An 18750-nucleotide genomic window follows, 5' to 3' on the forward strand; every position below is an offset into this window, starting at 1 on the left:
GAAATAAATCATCAAATGATGAAATTCTGACACAGATATATTTGACCTTCGGCGAGGGATTATAGACTATTGGAGACTTTACACTTACCTCGAGGGACTTTCATCCAAAGAAAAAACAACATGCATATATCTGATGCAATAAGAACACGTACCTGTACATAAATCATCATTGATGAAAGGATAGGGAGGATCCCAAATCCTTAGCTGGCTATTTCAGTAGGCCCCCCAAAAAGAATGTGGCTTAATGTTTGTTTATTTTTGGGAGAGAAAGACAGGGTGTGAGCAGGGGAGGGGCAGAGAGAGGGGGAGACACAGCTCTGAGCTGTCAGCACAGAGCCTGATACAGGGCTCGAACTCACAAACCCTGAGATCATCACCCGAGCCAAAGTCAGATGCTTAACTAACTGAGCTACCCCAGGCGCCCCAAGAATGTGGTTTAAATAAACATCCCTGAAAATCTACCCCTGTTACCAGCTAGGACTTAAACCCCCATATCTCGTCCCCCCTCCTAATCGGCCTAGCAGGATTTCACTGGAAGACTCGTGTTCTGTGTCTAATTTCTGGCCTTGGCTAGAAGTAAATAGAGGGAATTATGAAAATTAGTGGCTCACCGCTACTCAGATTAACCAAATGACTGTGCTGTTGTCTGCCACCCATTCAAAGGCCACTGGATACTACAACTAACCTAAGAAGATACATACAATGGGTATCAAGTGTTGCCTGCATAACACTCTGTGCTAAATAAATGTTAACTTTCTTTACTTTGTTTTCTTTCCTCTCTTTTCCTTAACTACTCCCATTTCTCAGTCAAGGTATAGAGTACATCTTTATATTTGAGCACGGTAAAGAAAACCCAGGTAACTCTCTCATACTGCTATCCAAACCGCTGCATTGATGAATCTCAGGGCTACTTGTGCAGAGGAGAAAAGTTTACAAATAATCCTTTATTTCTGAGAGAAAGCTCTGAGCTAATTTTTTCTCCATTTAGACCAGGCTAATTGTGAATCCTTTGGAAAATCCCCAGATGGAAGAAGGACCACTTGGGCCCACAGGCCTGACTCAGCCCACTACTTGATTTCATTCAGCCTGAAGGTGAGAACGCTCTGGGCGGCCCTGCACAGAACACCCCAAGCTTCTTCCCCTAGGCCCCAGGGCCTACTGAGGTCACCCCACTTAGAAAACCTCTGCCAAGGTTTAATCTAAACAATTAAAAAGATGCAAATTATAACTGCAGAGGAAAGTAAGGCCAAGACCCTAATTCTAGACTTTAGGAAAGCTTTGTTACCTATCTCTCTTCACCCCCGCCCCAAACTTTTTTTTTTTTTTTTTAGAAATCCATATATACATATATATTGGATTTTTTACAAATCCAATATATTCCCCCACCTTCCCATTCCTGTAGTCTATTTGGGTCCATTCCAAGCATCAAGCCTTCTCCCTCTATCACCATCACCCCAGGCGGAGATGCACCTTTGGCCTTTCTCAGCTTCCACATTTGTAAAATGAGGATCACTAGATAAATGATATCAGCACTCCATCCATTCTAAAGCACTTAAGGAAGATTAATGATTATTGTGCAAAAGAAAAAAATTAATAGGGAATTAAAACAATAATAAGAATGGCAAACATTTATAAGGTCCTTACTAAGTGTCAAGCATTACAAATATTTCATTGAACCCTAAAACCACTATACAGAGTTGGCACTAAGGATTGTGCAAAGAGGGTGAGATGGTAAGTTTTTTCTCTTGCAAACATTTATTGTTTCTATAATTTTAAATTTTTTTAATGTTTATCTATTTTTGAGAGAGAGAGAGACACAAAGCGTGAGAGGGAGAGTGTCAGAGAGAGAGAGACACAAAATCTGAAGCAGGCTCCAGGCTCCGAGCTATCAGCACAGTGCCTGATGTGGGGCTTGAACTCACGGACCAGACTGTGAGATCAGACCTGAGTCAAAGTCAGATGCCCAACTGACTAAGCCACCCAGGGGCCCCTATTGTTTTTATAATTTTAAAACAAGACTGTGGAATTAAATACTTCCATGACAAAGAAAATCAACTAAATTGGGGCACCTGGGTGGCTCAGTCAGTTAAGTGTCCTACGTTAGATTTCAGCTCAGGTCATGATCTCATAGTTGGTGAGATCGAGCTCCAAGTCGGGCTCTGTACTGTCAGTCAGTACAGAGCCTGCTTGGGATTCTCTCTCTCCCTCTCTCTCTCCCTCCCTCTCTCTCTCTCTCTTTTGCTCAAAATAAATAAACATTAAAAAATCAATTAAATTATATCCCAGTTAACTCATACACAGTCATCTGCTGGTATCTTCTTTCCCTGCAGGACAGGGCCCTTCATAGAAGAAAAGAAGTTCTGGGCTCTTATTTTCAACCTATGTGCCAATTTTCCCTTTTATGAACTGAAAACTCCGCTTCACAAGATTCATTATACAATGGAACATATCAATATCAATTCAATACCGAAAAGACATTTTCACACAAACTATCACAGGGGAAACCTAATCACTGCATGTTAAGTGATACAGTTAAAGGTTGACTTTGATGTCTCCTGTCTGACACAATGGCAGAGCTTTCTTGTTAACAAATTGATTGGATTTCATTTAGGAACCAATGTTCCTGGAAGTTATACTAATGGTTAAATAAGTACTGAGCACAAAGCACAGTATGATACTTAAAAAGGAAAACAAACAAACACAAAGGGCCCGATAGCCCACTGCAAACTATTCCCTACTCCTAATACATATTTACTTACCTTCAAGACAGGTTATTTCTGGGGCTCATTGCTTTAGAAAGAAGTATATTACCTCTCTTCAAAAAATTTTGATTGTTCCACATTATTTTTTTTTTTTTATTTTTTTATTTTTTATAATATATGAAATTTATTGTCCAAATTGGTTTCCATAAAACACCCAGTGCTCATCCCAAAAGGTGCCCTCCTCAATACCCATCACCCACCCTCTCCTACCTCCCACCCCCCATCAACCCTCAGTTTGTTCTCAGTTTTTAACAGTCTCTTATGCTTTGGCTCTCTCCCACTCTAACCTCTTTTTTTTTTTTTTTTTTTTTTCCTTTTTTCCTCCCCCTCCCCCACGGGTTCCTGTTACGTTTCTCAGGGTCCACATAAGAGTGAAACCATATGGTATCTGTCTTTCTCTGTATGGCTTATTTCACTTAGCATCACACTCTCCAGTTCCATCCACGTTGCTACAAAAGGCCATATTTCATTTTTTCTCACTGCCACGTAGTATTCCATTGTGTATATAAACCACAATTTCTTTATCCATTCATCAGTTGATGGACATTTAGGCTCTTTCCAGAATTTGGCTATTGTTGAGAGTGCTGCTATGAACATTGGGGTACAAGTGCCCCTATGCATCAGTACTCCTGTATCCCTTGGATAAATTCCCAGCAGTGCTATTGCTGGGTCATAGGGTAGGTCTATTTTTAATTTTCTGAGGAACCTCCACACTGTTTTCCAGAGCGGCTGCACCAATTTGCATTCCCACCAACAGTGCAAGAGGGCTCCCGTTTCTCCACATCCTCGCCAGCATCTATAGTCTCCTGATTTGTTCATTTTGGCCACTCTGACTGGCGTGAGGTGATACCTGAGTGTGGTTTTGATTTGTATTTCCCTGATAAGGAGCGACGCTGAACATCTTTTCATGTGCCTGTTGGCCATCCGGATGTCTTCTTTAGAGAAGTGTCTATTCATGTTTTCTGCCCATTTCTTCACTGGGTTATTTGTTTTTCGGGTGTGGAGTTTGGTGAGCTCTTTATAGATTCTGGATACTAGCCCTTTGTCCGATATGTCATTTGCAAATATCTTTTCCCATTCCGTTGGTTGCCTTTTAGTTTTGTTGGTTGTTTCCTTTGCTGTGCAGAAGCTTTTTATCTTCATAAGGTCCCAGTAATTCACTTTTGCTTTTAATTCCCTTGCCTTTGGGGATGTGTCGAGTAAGAGATTGCTACGGCTGAGGTCAGAGAGGTCTTTTCCTGCTTTCTCCTCTAAGGTTTTGATGGTTTCCTGTCTCACATTCAGGTCCTTTATCCATTTTGAGTTTATTTTTGTGAATGGTGTGAGAAAGTGGTCTAGTTTCAACCTTCTGCATGTTGCTGTCCAGTTCTCCCAGCACCATTTGTTAAAGAGGCTGTCTTTTTTCCATTGGATGTTCTTTCCTGCTTTGTCAAAGATGAGTTGGCCATACGTTTGTGGGTCTAGTTCTGGGGTTTCTATTCTATTCCATTGGTCTATGTGTCTGTTTTTGTGCCAATACCATGCTGTCTTGATGATGACAGCTTTGTAGTAGAGGCTAAAGTCTGGGATTGTGATGCCTCCTGCTTTGGTCTTCTTCTTCAAAATTCCTTTGGCTATTCGGGGCCTTTTGTGGTTCCATATGAATTTTAGGATTGCTTGTTCTAGTTTCGAGAAGAATGCTGGTGCAATTTTGATTGGGATTGCATTGAATGTGTAGATAGCTTTGGGTAGTATTGACATTTTGACAATATTTATTTTTCCAATCCATGAGCAGGGAATGTCTTTCCATTTCTTTAAATCTTCTTCAATTTCCTTCGTAAGCTTTCTATAGTTTTCAGCATACAGATCCTTTACATCTTTGGTTAGATTTATTCCTAGGTATTTTATGCTTCTTGGTGCAATTGTGAATGGGATCAGTTTCTTTATTTGTCTTTCTGTTGCTTCATTGTTAGTGTATAAGAATGCAACTGATTTCTGTACATTGATTTTGTATCCTGCGACTTTGCTGAATTCATGTATCAATTCTAGCAGACTTTTGGTGGAGTCTATCGGATTTTCCATGTATAATATCATGTCATCTGCAAAGAGCGAAAGCTTGACTTCATCTTTGCCAATTTTGATGCCTTTGATTTCCTTTTGTTGTCTGATTGCTGATGCTAGAACTTCCAGCACTATGTTAAATAACAGCGGTGAGAGTGGGCATCCCTGTCGTGTTCCTGATCTCAGGGAAAAAGCTCTCAGTTTTTCCCCGTTGAGGATGATGTTAGCTGTGGGCTTTTCATAAATGGCTTTTATGATCTTTAAGTATGTTCCTTCTATCCCAACTTTCTCAAGGGTTTTTATTAAGAAAGGGTGCTGGATTTTGTCAAAGGCCTTTTCTGCATCGATTGACAGGATCATATGGTTCTTCTCTTTTTTTTTGTTAATGTGATGTATCACGTTGATTGATTTGCGAATGTTGAACCAGCCCTGCATCCCAGGAATGAATCCCACTTGATCATGGTGAATAATTCTTTTTATATGCCGTTGAATTCGATTTGCCAGTATCTTATTGAGAATTTTTGCATCCGTATTCATCAGGGATATTGGCCGGTAGTTCTCTTTTTTTACTGGGTCTCTATCTGGTTTAGGAATCAAAGTAATACTGGCTTCATAGAATGAGTCTGGAAGTTTTCCTTCCCTTTCTATTTCTTGGAATAGCTTGAGAAGGATAGGTATTATCTCTGCTTTAAACGTCTGGTAGAACTCCCCTGGGAAGCCATCTGGTCCTGGACTCTTATTTGTTGGGAGATTTTTAATAACCGATTCAATTTCTTCGCTGGTTATGGGTCTGTTCAAGCTTTCTATTTCCTCCTGATTGAGTTTTGGAAGAGTGTGGGTGTTCAGGAATTTGTCCATTTCTTCCAGGTTGTCCAATTTGTTGGCATATAATTTTTCATAGTATTCCCTGATAATTGTTTGTATCTCTGAGGGATTGGTTGTAATAATTCCACTTTCATTCATGATTTTATCTATTTGGGTCATCTCCCTTTTCTTTTTGAGAAGCCTGGCTAGAGGTTTGTCAATTTTGTTTATTTTTTCAAAAAACCAACTCTTGGTTTCGTTGATCTGCTCTACAGTTTTTTTAGACTCTATATTGTTTATTTCTGCTCTGATCTTTATTATTTCTATTCTTCTGCTGGGTTTAGGCTGCCTTTGCTGTTCTGCTTCCATTTCCTTTAGGTGTGCTGTTAGATTTTGTATTTGGGATTTTTCTTGTTTCTTGAGATAGGCCTGGATTGCAATGTATTTTCCTCTCAGGACTGCCTTCGCTGCGTCCCAAAGCGTTTGGATTGTTGTATTTTCATTTTCGTTTGTTTCCATATATTTTTTTATTTCTTCTCTAATTGCCTGGTTGACCCACTCATTCGTTAGTAGGGTGCTCTTTAACCTCCATGCTTTTGGAGGTTTTCCAGACTTTTTTCTGTGGTTGATTTCAAGCTTCATAGCATTGTGGTCTGAAAGTATGCATGGTATGATTTCAATTCTGGTAAACTTATGTAGGGCTGTTTTGTGACCCAGTATATGATCTATCTTGGAGAACGTTCCATGTGCACTCGAGAAGAAAGTATATTCTGTTGCTTTGGGATGCAGAGTTCTAAATATATCTGTCAAGTCCATCTGATCCAATGTCTCATTCAGGGCCCTTGTTTCTTTATTGACCGTGTGTCTAGATGATCTATCCATTTCTGTAAGTGGGGTGTTAAAGTCCCCTGCAATTACCACATTCTGATCCATAAGGTTGCTTATGTTTATGAGTAGTTGTTTTATATATTTGGGGGCTCCGGTATTCGGCGCATAGACATTTATAATTGTTAGCTCTTCCTGATGGATAGACCCTGTAACTATTATATAATGTCCTTCTTCATCTCTTGTTACAGCCTTTAATTTAAAGTCTAGTTTGTCTGATATAAGTATGGCTACTCCAGCTTTCTTTTGGCTTCCAGTAGCATGATAAATAGTTCTCCATCCCCTCACTCTCAATCTAAAGGTGTCCTCAGGTCTAAAATGAGTCTCTTGTAGACTCCACATTATTTATAGAAATGAAGCTGATACTTCTGGACTGCTGATGTGCAAACATCCAAATTATAAACTGGCCTTTAAAAGATTATGCAGTTTCTAGGGAACAGTACTAGGTGTCCATTCTTTTTCACATTTCTGGTAAAATAAAATATAAAGACTTCTCTAACACCATGGATTTGAGTAAATAAATAAACTCATACGAGTTCAGTTCCGGTAATGCAAACATGCTGGGTTACAATTTACCCTTGTATTATCTACAGTAAAAGGTCTGTTAAACAAAACTCATAGTAGGAGCCACTCCAAACTTCCTATATTCTAGTGCTTAGGAGCCAGAGGCTGGTAAGATGTCTTCTGAAGCTGCCTTTGTGCAAGAATAACCCTGTTTTTTCACTTTGACGATGTATCCAGACACAAATAAAAGTAGTACAGAATTTTTAAAATATTATATGCACTTTTTACATAAAATTGAGAACACATTACTTGTCCACATCAGAGGTTATTTATTTGTTTGTTTGCTTATTTATTTCCTTACTGTGGCATTAGATGGCCCGTGGAAATATTAGAGGGAGAAGTAACATCTTCTCCTACCCTACCTTCAAGCATCTCCTGATAATAACACTAAAGGGATGCTGCCTTAAGTAAAACTGGTTCCAAAAACTTTAGCAATGACTGAAGTATACACAGAAGGGTACAGCATACAGAAAAGCAGCAAATGAGCAAATGTTACCTCATTTACGTGGACACTGAAGATCCACCCAGAGCCACCATTTAGCCCTTCCCACGGAGGTGGAGACTAGCTACTAGCCCTTGGAAGAGCTTGGCTGGAATCCAGTATGGTGGCTCTAAGTACACACTCTTTCTCCCACCGCATTTATTTTTATATCCTGGTATGTAGTTAAGTGTCACCTACTCATACCTAGTACATACCTTGTATACACACATATACAGAGAGTGCTTAATAAATATTTGTTGGATAAATAAATGGATGATTCAGTGAGATTTTACTGAATTGTAAAACTAGTGCCCTCAGAACACATTGTAAGTGCTACATAAGTGCCTGTTAGATAAATACTTCAGCTAATATGTGCATATATTTAGTTACCTAAATACTGGAGGGTCACAAACACCTAAGTACTAGAGGGTCACAAATCAGTGAGTACTCTAAATGTAAAAAGATGGCTCAAGGACTTAAAACAGTACTATTCGGTTATTCTCCCTAAAACCCGCATCTAGACCAACACAGCTTCGATTGTACGCACTTAGCAAATGTGAGGCACACGCCTCTCAGTCTGTTTTCACGATAGTCTGCTCACATGAACACGGAGGGAACATCTGACAAAGGGAACAAGTCCCGGTCAGTATGCCTGTGCTGCACAGTTGGAAGCATTTCATTATTTATTATCATTTATTTTTATTTATTTATTTATTTATTTATTTATTTATTTATTTATTTATTTATTATTGTCAGTTGATTCTCTCTGTTGTTCTTGGTCATTTCTGTTGTTCATCTACAAGTTCGCCAATTCTTTCCTTTATCCTCTCGGTTCTACTGTTAGCTCATCCACTGAATTTCTGTGGTTTTTCTTTTTCTTCAATTCTTTCAGTTACTGTATTGGTCACTCCTAAAATTTCCCTTTGGTTCTTCACTATATCTTCTATTTTTTCACTGAAACTTTTTATTTCCTTACTGGGACTTTCCATTTTATTACTTGTTTCACGTGTGTCCATCATAGCTTATGGAAGTATTTTAGTGATGGCTGCTTTAAAATCCTCCCCAGACAGGGGTGTCCAGGTGGTTCAGTTGGTTAAGCATCTGACTTCAGTTCAGGTCATGATCTCATGGCTCAGGAGGTCAAGGCCTGCATCAGGCTCTGTGCTAAAGCTCAGAGCCCAGAGCCTGCTTTGAATTCTGTGGCTCCCTCTCTCTCTGCCCCCCTCCCCCACTCACACTCTGTCTGTCTCTCACCCTCAAAAATAAACATTAAAAATAAGTTAAAATCCTCATCAGATAATTCAGATATCTGTGTCATCTTGGTGTTGATCATCCCTCTGTCATTTAAATTCAGATCTTCCTGGGTTCTCGTATGACAAGTGATTTTCAGTTAAAATCTGGACATTTGAGGTGTTTTGTTATGAGACAAAGACCTTTTTAAATGCCACACTAATAGGGAAGGGGGATACTGCCATGGGAAGGTGGGAGCTTAGGCTCTCCACTCCATCTCATTACTGGGGAGCAGTGTTAAAACTCATACCTCTCCTCTAGGCTTCCTCTATCACCACACTAGCTGGCAGGCCTATTAGGTCCTAGCCTCCTGCCTGGGTGGAGGCGGAAGCCCAGGGCTCCCACATGGTCTCCTCTGGCACTGGGATTGTTGGGCAGGGCTGTTGGGGTGCCTCTCACAGCTTCTCATGGGTGGAAGTCTAGGCTCCCCACTCAGCATTTGCTGGTGGGATAGGGGTGGGGGCAGCTGTTTATTTTGTGGTGTTTGGCTGGAGCAGAGAAGTTATTGTCAAAACATGTTCTGTCTTGTTAGGCTGTCCCTTTCCTGGTCATCTGGTGAGAGCAGGCTTTCTTGTGGGTGCTTTTTTCTGTGCCCATTGGCATTGCCCACTTGCTGGCTTCTCCCATACCCAGTCTGAGCTACGTAAGGAAAAAAGAAAACCCAGAGAACTCACTGCTGTGTCATCCTCAGTCCCAGAGTCCCTAGTAAGATTGCCTTCCTCTCTCCACCTTTCAGAGTCTTTTTATGTTTAGTGTGTGTGTGTGTGTGTGTGTGTGTGTGTGTTCAGGGTTTTTAGCTCTACTTAGCAGGAAGGATAAAGAAAAGCATATTTGTTCCATCTTCCCAGAAGCATTAGTCTATTTATAAAAGACTTTAACCTACAGAGCTATGAGACTTGCTTGCAGATACCCACAAGTCCACAGGACCAGCTGATTTAGTCTTGCCCTTGGGGGCAAGAGGTGGGCGCGATAGGTAGTGGCAGGAGCTGGCTTTCACTCTAATACCCTCTTTGGTGAGAGAAGCAGCCTCTTCCAGACCCACTCCCACACACATCTAAGACAGCTTCCTACATTTATTGCCTTTCCGTCTGCTGCCCGCACTCACTCCAGCAGGCCCCCATGAGCACACCTTAGCCCTGGTCAGTCACAGATCACTTATCAGGACATGAGGAATGGAGCCAAAATGCACTCCCCGTAGCCAAAATGTCTTCCAATGTGCTCCACCAGAACTTACTTCTCCCCACCCCCATTCTTCCTTGCTCTCCTGCCATTCCCTGCTGCTACTTGGCTGAGGTCCAGGTAAGCACGGCAAGCATTTTCTATTAAAAAGCCTAAGGCTAAGGTAACATGACTTTTTCTCCGTCTTTGTTCTCCTAGACCTCTCTTCTGCATCTGACAGTGCTGACCGGGCTTCCTATTAATAGCACCTTACAGATAATTAGTTCTTTCCAATTTGCATTTACCTCCCTGTGTTACTTCATTTTACCTTCACACAGCTCTGTAAGACAGCCAGGAAACAGTATCATGCCCATTTTACATATGAAGAAACTGAGTCATAAAGCAGAGTTGCCCACATTGACATGGTATTAGGTGCCAGAGCCAAGAGGAGACAAATCTGCTTTCCCAGTCAGAGCTCATTCTATACCGTGCCATCTTGGTTTTCATGTTACTCTCATAATAAGAATACTTACCATTTGATTGCCAGACTCTCTACAACCCCTAGTACCATATACATTGCTATGGAATCTGAGGCTCAGGGAGGTTCAAAAATTTACCTAATGCCACTCAGCTAGTAGGAGGCAAAGAGCTCTTGCTCTGTTCTTGGCCCTTTGTTCTTCCCATACAACGTGCTCTCTTTCACAAACTGAACGTATTCTAGGGCTTCTCTTCTGACTTTCTATATCTATATCAACAATCCTGTTTTCATGTCTAAAATCCATTCTTTTATCTTCAGCACCAAGGGGAGACTTCCACTCAAGGTGCTCTGTCATCATATGAAGCCTCACATGACTAAAAATGAATCAATTACCCTCATCTCTCTAACCAGTTCCTCCTCCTATGTCTCTATATCAACATCCTCCCTGCCATAGGACATGGAACTTTAGAGTTCAATTATTCCTTTCCTCACCCCCTGTATTCTGTCAGTCACAAAGTCCTATGGAATGTTCTTGGGGAGTTGCTCATCTTTCTTCCTTTTCCTTCCCATGGCTATTTATTCAAGGCCCTGACCCTGACAGTGGATCAGGTTTCCCCACCAAGTTCATCTTCTATGCCACTGTGCAACAGTTTTATACAGTTTAACACAGCTTTATAATATTACATGCCCCGCCCACAAGCTTTCAAAGGTCCCAGAATACATATACAAGGAGTCTAGAGTCCCGTGAGTAGCTTTCAAGCCCCCCAGAATCTGTCTCCCCTCACCCAGCTGGGCAGGTTCAACCAGCCTAGTCACTGGTCATCCCCAGGTCCCCATATTTCTCCCCTCACCCCAACTGCTTTTCTGCTCACTTCTGCTCACTTCTGCTTATTCCTATTCTATCTATAATTTAGGTCAAAGTCACACCCCACCTCTTTCAAAAGACCAGTAACTCTAAGACCCATAAAATCATGAAGTTTGCACAGCACTTAAAGCTCATACCATCCATCCAAGCACCAGACTGTACTCTGACTTGTTCACCTTTGTTTTGTGTGAGTTAGTCTTATCTCCCATCTAGACAGTAAGCTCAGAGGAATGGGGAATGGGGAGCTCACAGCTCCTAACAAAATGCTGAACATAATAAGGAGGGGCTCCAATAAAGCTGTGCTTCTTGAAGTTTTAATATGCAGCTGCCAGACTTGTTTCCCTGGTTTGAGGTCTATGGATCACCTCCTGTGATCTTGAAACAGACAACCTCCAGATAACATTTTGAGAAGTCCTCTCATTTTTCAGGATCAGTTGCAAAATTCATGCCAAAGATAGACATGACATTGGCTTTTATTCTTATGCTCATCAACCAGATCAACAATAACTTGAACACGCATAATTTTTGGTTATCCAAGGGTTGTTATTTGAAAATGCATCAAGATTTGCTATGCCTAAAACAAAATTCTAGGTATTTTGAAAGATATGATATACAACAAATTCCTCACATGCAAAAGCAATAATTTGGTCTATTACTGGCTTTATAATAATCTCATGCAGTAGATGAATTAGAAAATCCATTTGGGGATAGGACGTGGAAGTCAGAATGCAGAACTGTTCTAACTAAAAATGTAATTCATTAAGAAACCCAGCCAACATGGTTTTACAATGAATAATCTCACAAAAATATACAGAGGACTAAGGAGAGATTTATATGATGCTTTTAGCACCACAGAATTATTTAATGAATTCCCAAAATATTTTAGAATATGCTAAATATTTATGGAATTATATATGGTAGCAAAAAATGAAAAAAATAGTCCAGGAAAAAGAATAAATAAAAGAGATGGTTGCAAATATCATGCTTCACGTTTAGGTTAATAACCCCAAATGGATAAAATTGAGTAGTTCTTTTGTGTGTGTGTGTGTGTGTGTGTGTGTGTGTGTGTGTGTGTGTGTATAGTTCTTAAGCAAGTATGTTATAATATGAAGTTTTTCCTTTTTAAAAAATTTTTTAATGTTTATTTTTGAGAAAGAGAGAGAGAGAGAGAGAGACTCTAGATACAGAGTGAGTGGGGGAGGGGAGCAGAGAGAGAGGGAGACACAGAATTTGAAGCAGGCTCCAGGCTCTGAGCTGTCAACACAGAGCCCGATGTGGGGCTCGAACCCACAAACCATGAGATCATGACCTGAGCTGAAGTCTGGCACTTAACCAACTGAGCCACCCAGGCATCCCTGGAGTTTTTCTGGACAATGGAGAACAACAGAGTTGCAAGAAGGCCACAATTTTGTGGAGAGTGAACTTTTGGTAGTTAATTTGGAGTTAACCATGGTTTTTGAGATGGACTCTGTTTCTGGTTTCATTAGCGTGCTGTTTGCTTTTGAGAAATATGTTCCTGTTAAAAACCACAATGTAAAGTTAGGCACATTGTTTTCTTTTAGGAAGGTATAAAGTTCTTGGTATAGCCTAATACCTTCCTTTCAGAGTTTCGCCCAATAAACAACAACCTCACTTTTGCTTGAATATCAGTAACTGATGGGCAATCTATCTCTTTTCCAAGTAGTTCTAATTATTAGAACTTTCTCTTTCACTAAGTAAAAATCTGCTTCTCTAATTTTCCCACCATTCCAATTCTGCCCTGTGAAACCACCTGGGTCACATCTCTGCTTCATAAGATTGTTTCCAGTATTTGAATTTAATATTCAGATCTCCTTTAATTCCTCCTTTATTATGGCTAAAAATTACTAATTTCTTCAACTGTTTCTCAAGTGGCATTTTTTCTAGAAGCCTCACCAATATGGTCACCCTTCTATCACTATTCTATAATCCATTAATGTCTCTCAAAGCATAGTATCCATTTGTTCAGTACAGGACTCCAAATCTGCCTAGAGCAGAATCTAGAGGAATTAGTACCTCATATAATGTGTACCCAAGACTTTCTATTAATACGATCTAAAATTACATAAGAGATTTTAGTAATTTCACCATACCACTAGCTCATATTTAGTTAATTACAACCCTCAAAGTTCCCATCCCCCACCATGAACCATTTTAAGTTGCATCTCCTACGTTCTGTACATATTAAGTAGAGTTTGCAGAACCTACAATAAGGACTTTACATTTATAATTTTATAGGACACTGCTCTTCCTTCTCCTCTAAAAACCCCTAGCACTGAAGCTGAGGCCACTATGACCTTTCCTAAAGATATCAGCACTGAGTTCACCGTCCTTCTCCAATCTCTGCCATGGTTCCTTGTGATTTCAGTAATCATATAGATGACTATTTCACTCCTGCCCTTGCCATTCTTCTGGACCCCACTCCTCCAATGACCTTGTCTTCCACTCCCGCTCAGTCTCCTACTCCCCTCAATAACTGTGCCCCCTCCTTAATCTGTCTCCAACCCCACTCTGGAAGCACCACCTCTTATCCTTTCAGCTCCCTCACTCGGGAAACCCTGGCCCATCTGTTCTTCTGCCCTGCCAGCACATGCAACCCATTTATATCATCTTCTCACTGTGCGTCATCCCCCTCTTGTCTTCCTTCCTTTCTCCCCGGATTCCATAACCCATCAGTATCCTCACTGCCTTATACACAGCTCACCTCCTCCATGGACCCTCTATTTTTCTCAAAATCAAAACCAGTTCAACCATCCACCTAATCCAAACCAATGCCCAGACAGCTGGACATGGCTGAAAAAAAAAAAAAGATAACATGTATGATAACTAGTCTCACATCAAGCTCATGACCACAAATTCCAAGTGAGCCTGAGGGCTTCTCAGAATTCCCAGCTTCCCCTAGTCCTTTCACTCTGCTATTTTACACCATTTCATACTTTCTCCCCTCCCCTCAAACTTCCAGCTCCACTCCTGCCTTCATGTGCTCTTGACCTTGCTTCCTATTTCATCGAAAATAGAAGCAGTTGGAAGAGAACCCCAACCTGTTCTCAGACCCATCCCTGTACCTGTGCCCCCCTCCTCTGTCTTTCCTCCAGTTATATCCACAAACTGTCCTAAAGTCCATCTACCGTCAACCCTCCACTATGCGTTGGATCCATTTCCCCTCACCTACTCAGTTGCAAGAAATGCACTCTCTCTCCTATTTTATCCATCTTTCCATCCCTACTGAATTATTTGTATCACTTTATTTTTTAATGTTTATTTATATATTTATATTTGAGAGAAAGAGAGTGAGAACAAGAGCGAATGAGGGGCAGAGAGAGAGGGAGACAGAGAATCCCAAGTAGGCTCCATGCTGCCAGCACGGAGCCTGACACAGGGCTCAAACTCATGAACTGTGGGATCATAACCTGAGCCAAAATCATGGCTCAATCGACTGAGCCACCCAGGTGTCTCACATATTACTTTATTAATATGCTTTAAAGTCTCCCATAGTAAGAAAATAAATAAAACCTTCCCTTCTCTTGACCTCAATCCCATAGATTGACACAAAGATACATAGGTTTTGTTTTCCCACAGCTGTGTGGTCTGAGCAAGTCATGCTCATGTTTATTGATCCTGTGTTGACCTTGGAAAACTAATTCATGCCCTTGTGCCCATGTGGGTAGATGATCATGATCTCTTCTAGACAAGCTTCCAGCAATGACTTGGGAATAAGGAAAAAGAGAAATGACACCAAAGGAATTGTTTCATTAAACTAAATATTAATGTGACACAGAAAGATGTACATATTCTAGGAAACCACAATACTTAAAAAAGTAGGCATTCAATGAATGTTTACTAAATTGAATTGAACTGCAATGGTTTCTCACTTTGCAGATAATAAAAACTCTTTGTGATCTGTATCCTACTCAGGATACAGTATAACGAGCAAAATAATACACAACTCGCCTGCAGAATCAGAAGTAGATGAACACTAGAATCAGAATAAGAAGTAGATGAACACTAGAAAAAAGATGGCAAGAAGGCCTATGGAAGATTTGAGGGGCAATGACCAGGATGGGTTTCCAGAACAGTGAGCTCATGAAGAGGAAGTTATGCTGGAAGCCTTGATAAAATTTATCATAATATTCTTTTTTTTAACATTTATTTATTTTTGAGAGACAGAGAGAAACAGAGCACAAGCGGGGGAGGGCAGAGCGAGGGAGACACAGAATCCAAAACAGGCTTCAGGCTCTGAGCTGTCAGCACAGAGCCCGACACAGGGCCAAACCCATGAACTGTGAGATCATGACCTGAGCCAAAGTCTGACGCTTAACCCACTGAGCCACCCAGGCACCCCGCCTTGATAAAATTTATAATCAATGTATTTTTAGGGTATGTAAGTGTTTCTAAATTTTAATGTAACCTGATTTGAATTCCCTATATGAAAGGACATATACATACTTTCTAGCAGAAATATTGATTATAACCAGAGACTATGTCCAGAGAAATAAATTACATTAGAAACTCTTTTATTTGAACCAGAATGCTAATAAAAACTAAAAAATAAATTATTTTATTCTTCTTACATGTTCTGTAAAATATTGTAAAAGCATGTGCAGTGTTTCTTCTCATTTCAACAGAACTGTAGCTTTCTCAAAAGATGAAAGAAAACAGAAAACTGAAATTTACACCTTCTGAAGGGGATTACTGGGAATGACTCCAAATAAAAAATGTACACACATCTATCAAACACACCCACAGGTTAAGACAGTCAATCCAGCCTCCATGTGAATTTTAGAAGATGATCAGTAATGTATATGGTATAATTTACTATATTAAACAGAACACAGGATATATAAAAACTCTGAAGTTATTTAAATCATGATAGACAATTTATAGTTTTTCCCATAGAGTATCACATTGAGCATTTGAAAAATGTAAATTTATGAGCACTGTGATCCAAGTGAAGTAAAAATCTTTCTCTCTTCTCTCCCTCTCCAATCATCTAGTAATTTAAGTCAAATTATCTATAAGTCAATATTACAGAAGGAAATCATATTTATTTATCTGGACCATTCTCCATTCTGTTCTTCATTTTGCCTTGCATGCATGAAGCGGTCAATGAGTTAATTTCCAAAGCAACCATGAGTTAACTTCTTACCACTGCATTTTGCCCAAATGTTCTATTTTAAATTCTTCCTTTAAACAAAGGGCCATTCTTCTATCCTTGTGTTATTGTATGCTCCTTTTGAATGGTTTCCAGGAATAAAATAACTGATCATGAAAAAACAAAACAGTTGCTCTTACCATCCTTTGTATAAAGTTATTAGATGATGGCACTGATTCATGATTTAACAACTCTAACATGTTGTAGCCTACACACGGTGTATTAAATGTTCCCTTGGCAACAGACATCATTTTGCATGCCCATTATCAATTTTAGACATGAAAAATTGTAGCTTTAAAAGAGTTACTTTTTTTAAGAACATGTCCAATCCACAAAAGGGACAGAAGCAATGAGAATACTAGAAACTACAGTGCAGTTTTAGGGATGTTTAAACACATTCATTGCAGGACATTACTAAGAAATATTTTTGGAAATGTTTCTTTAGGAACTTTAATTACCATCAATGTATAAAAATAAATAACAGAATTTCTGTCCAGATGGCATGATTAGTGGTGTTTTTCAGAAAAAAAAAAGCTTTTAAAATATCAGTATCTGTCTTACACTTTATAATTCTATCTGTAAAAGAAACAAAATCTGTTTACAGTGCCTCATGCTCAAAGTCTAAGTTACTTCTTAGTTTGAGTCCCAAAGAGCACCATTCTTTTAAAAAAGTAAATCAGTGTAACAGGCTTCTTCTAGATTTTGTCTCTGATAAAGTTAAAGATGTACTTACTGACTTTGCTTATAGGTTAAAACTGTCATAATAACAGACAAGGAAGCTGGCCCAGATTTTGTTTGGATTTTTCACGACCTAGTTGTTTATTTAGATATCATTTCTAGCATCTAGGTCTCTTATAGTAGTCTCTCCAGTATAGGAAATATGAAACATAAAGATTTAAAACATTAAACAATCAACAACTATATGAGACATTCCTTCAAGCAGTGATAATAAACTAAAAATTTTCTATGTAAATATGCAAAGTATGTACTCCTTTTCCCTCCCTTCATTCTCCTCCCATCCAAACTTAGAATCATCATGTTCTATTTTATTAGTGTATTTATGGTCTAGGATAGGAAACACCCAACACATTCAACAAAGCAAAATATTTCTCTAAATTTCTATAATAATAATGTTAAAAATTACAAATGCCTGCTTTGTGACAGGAGTTCTCCTAAGCATATATATAGCAACTCATTCTAGTGTATAGTAAGTTACTGAACACAGGGCACTTAGCTTCCTTTCCCCGGTTCCCCTAACCTTGGTGACACTAATGAGAGGTGGGCAATATTTAAAAAGAAATAATTAACTTTGATGACAGTGGATAAAGGTTCTGAACTATGAGTTACAAAGAATGATAATGGTAAACCAACAAAAAAAAAAGGTGCCTCCCTTTGTCTATTCTCTTTTTCTACCTTCCTTTGCAATTATAAAGAGTTTTGTTTTCTTTTCATTTAGATGAAGAAGTTGAGAGAGGCTAGGCAGTCTTTCCTAGTCTTAAATCTTTCCCACCCCCACAGCCTGAGTTAACAATCAATATAAGACAAATGGAGTTTTATTTTCTTCCTTTTCTTTGTTTTTTTTTTTTTTCTGATTATGGTCCCCATTTTTTCTCTTTCCGTCAGAATGTTTATGTTTTAGTTAACGCATTCCGCAAACCTCGTTTCCTCAGCTCAAATCTCTATTCTAACTAGATCAGAGTTAAGACTACCTAATGCACTCCACCTGACCCTTACGAGAGCTGCTGGCTTCAGAAAGGGGTTCCCCTAAATCGGCTGCCAAAAGCACGCAGGCCAATCCCACCCCCTTTCCTTCCTCCGGAAGCACCCATCACCCCAGATCCTCAAGGGCTACGTGTCCAAATCTACACAACTCCCATTCCACTACAACAAAGCTTTTTCAGAAAACAACACAACACGGCCCCTCTCGAACCTCCTGCCTGGAAACACAGGGCTGCCCAGGCCGGCAGCCCTTACTCAAAGCTCGCCTCCCGCGTCCTTTGGCCGGGATGCTCCAAGGCCCTGGTCCCAGCTGGGCACCCAAGCGCTCCGGTTCTCGAAAGGGGGAGTCAGGCTGAGGGGGGCCGAGCCCAGGGCAATTTCCAAATGCCCGGGCCGTCCATACTGCCTGTAAACTGTACCTCGTCCACTCCCCACCACCACTCAAGCCCTCTCACACCGCAGCCAGGCCGGCCGCTCTTAGGGGTTCCAAGTTTCAATAATGCTTCCTGCAAGATGGGGGCATCTGGGCAGTTG

General features: G+C 40.1%; 1 protein-coding gene across 1 annotated transcript in view; it reads right to left on the minus strand.

Moving 5' to 3' along the window:
* The window catches only part of RTN1 (reticulon 1), a 232612-nt gene that overhangs the window by 212714 nt on the left and 1148 nt on the right, over nt 1-18750 (minus strand). The gene's annotated exons all lie outside the window — the stretch shown is intronic.

This window comes from Leopardus geoffroyi, chromosome B3 (assembly GCF_018350155.1).
Source record: "Leopardus geoffroyi isolate Oge1 chromosome B3, O.geoffroyi_Oge1_pat1.0, whole genome shotgun sequence".
In the NCBI taxonomy this organism is placed as follows: Eukaryota; Metazoa; Chordata; class Mammalia; order Carnivora; family Felidae; genus Leopardus; species Leopardus geoffroyi.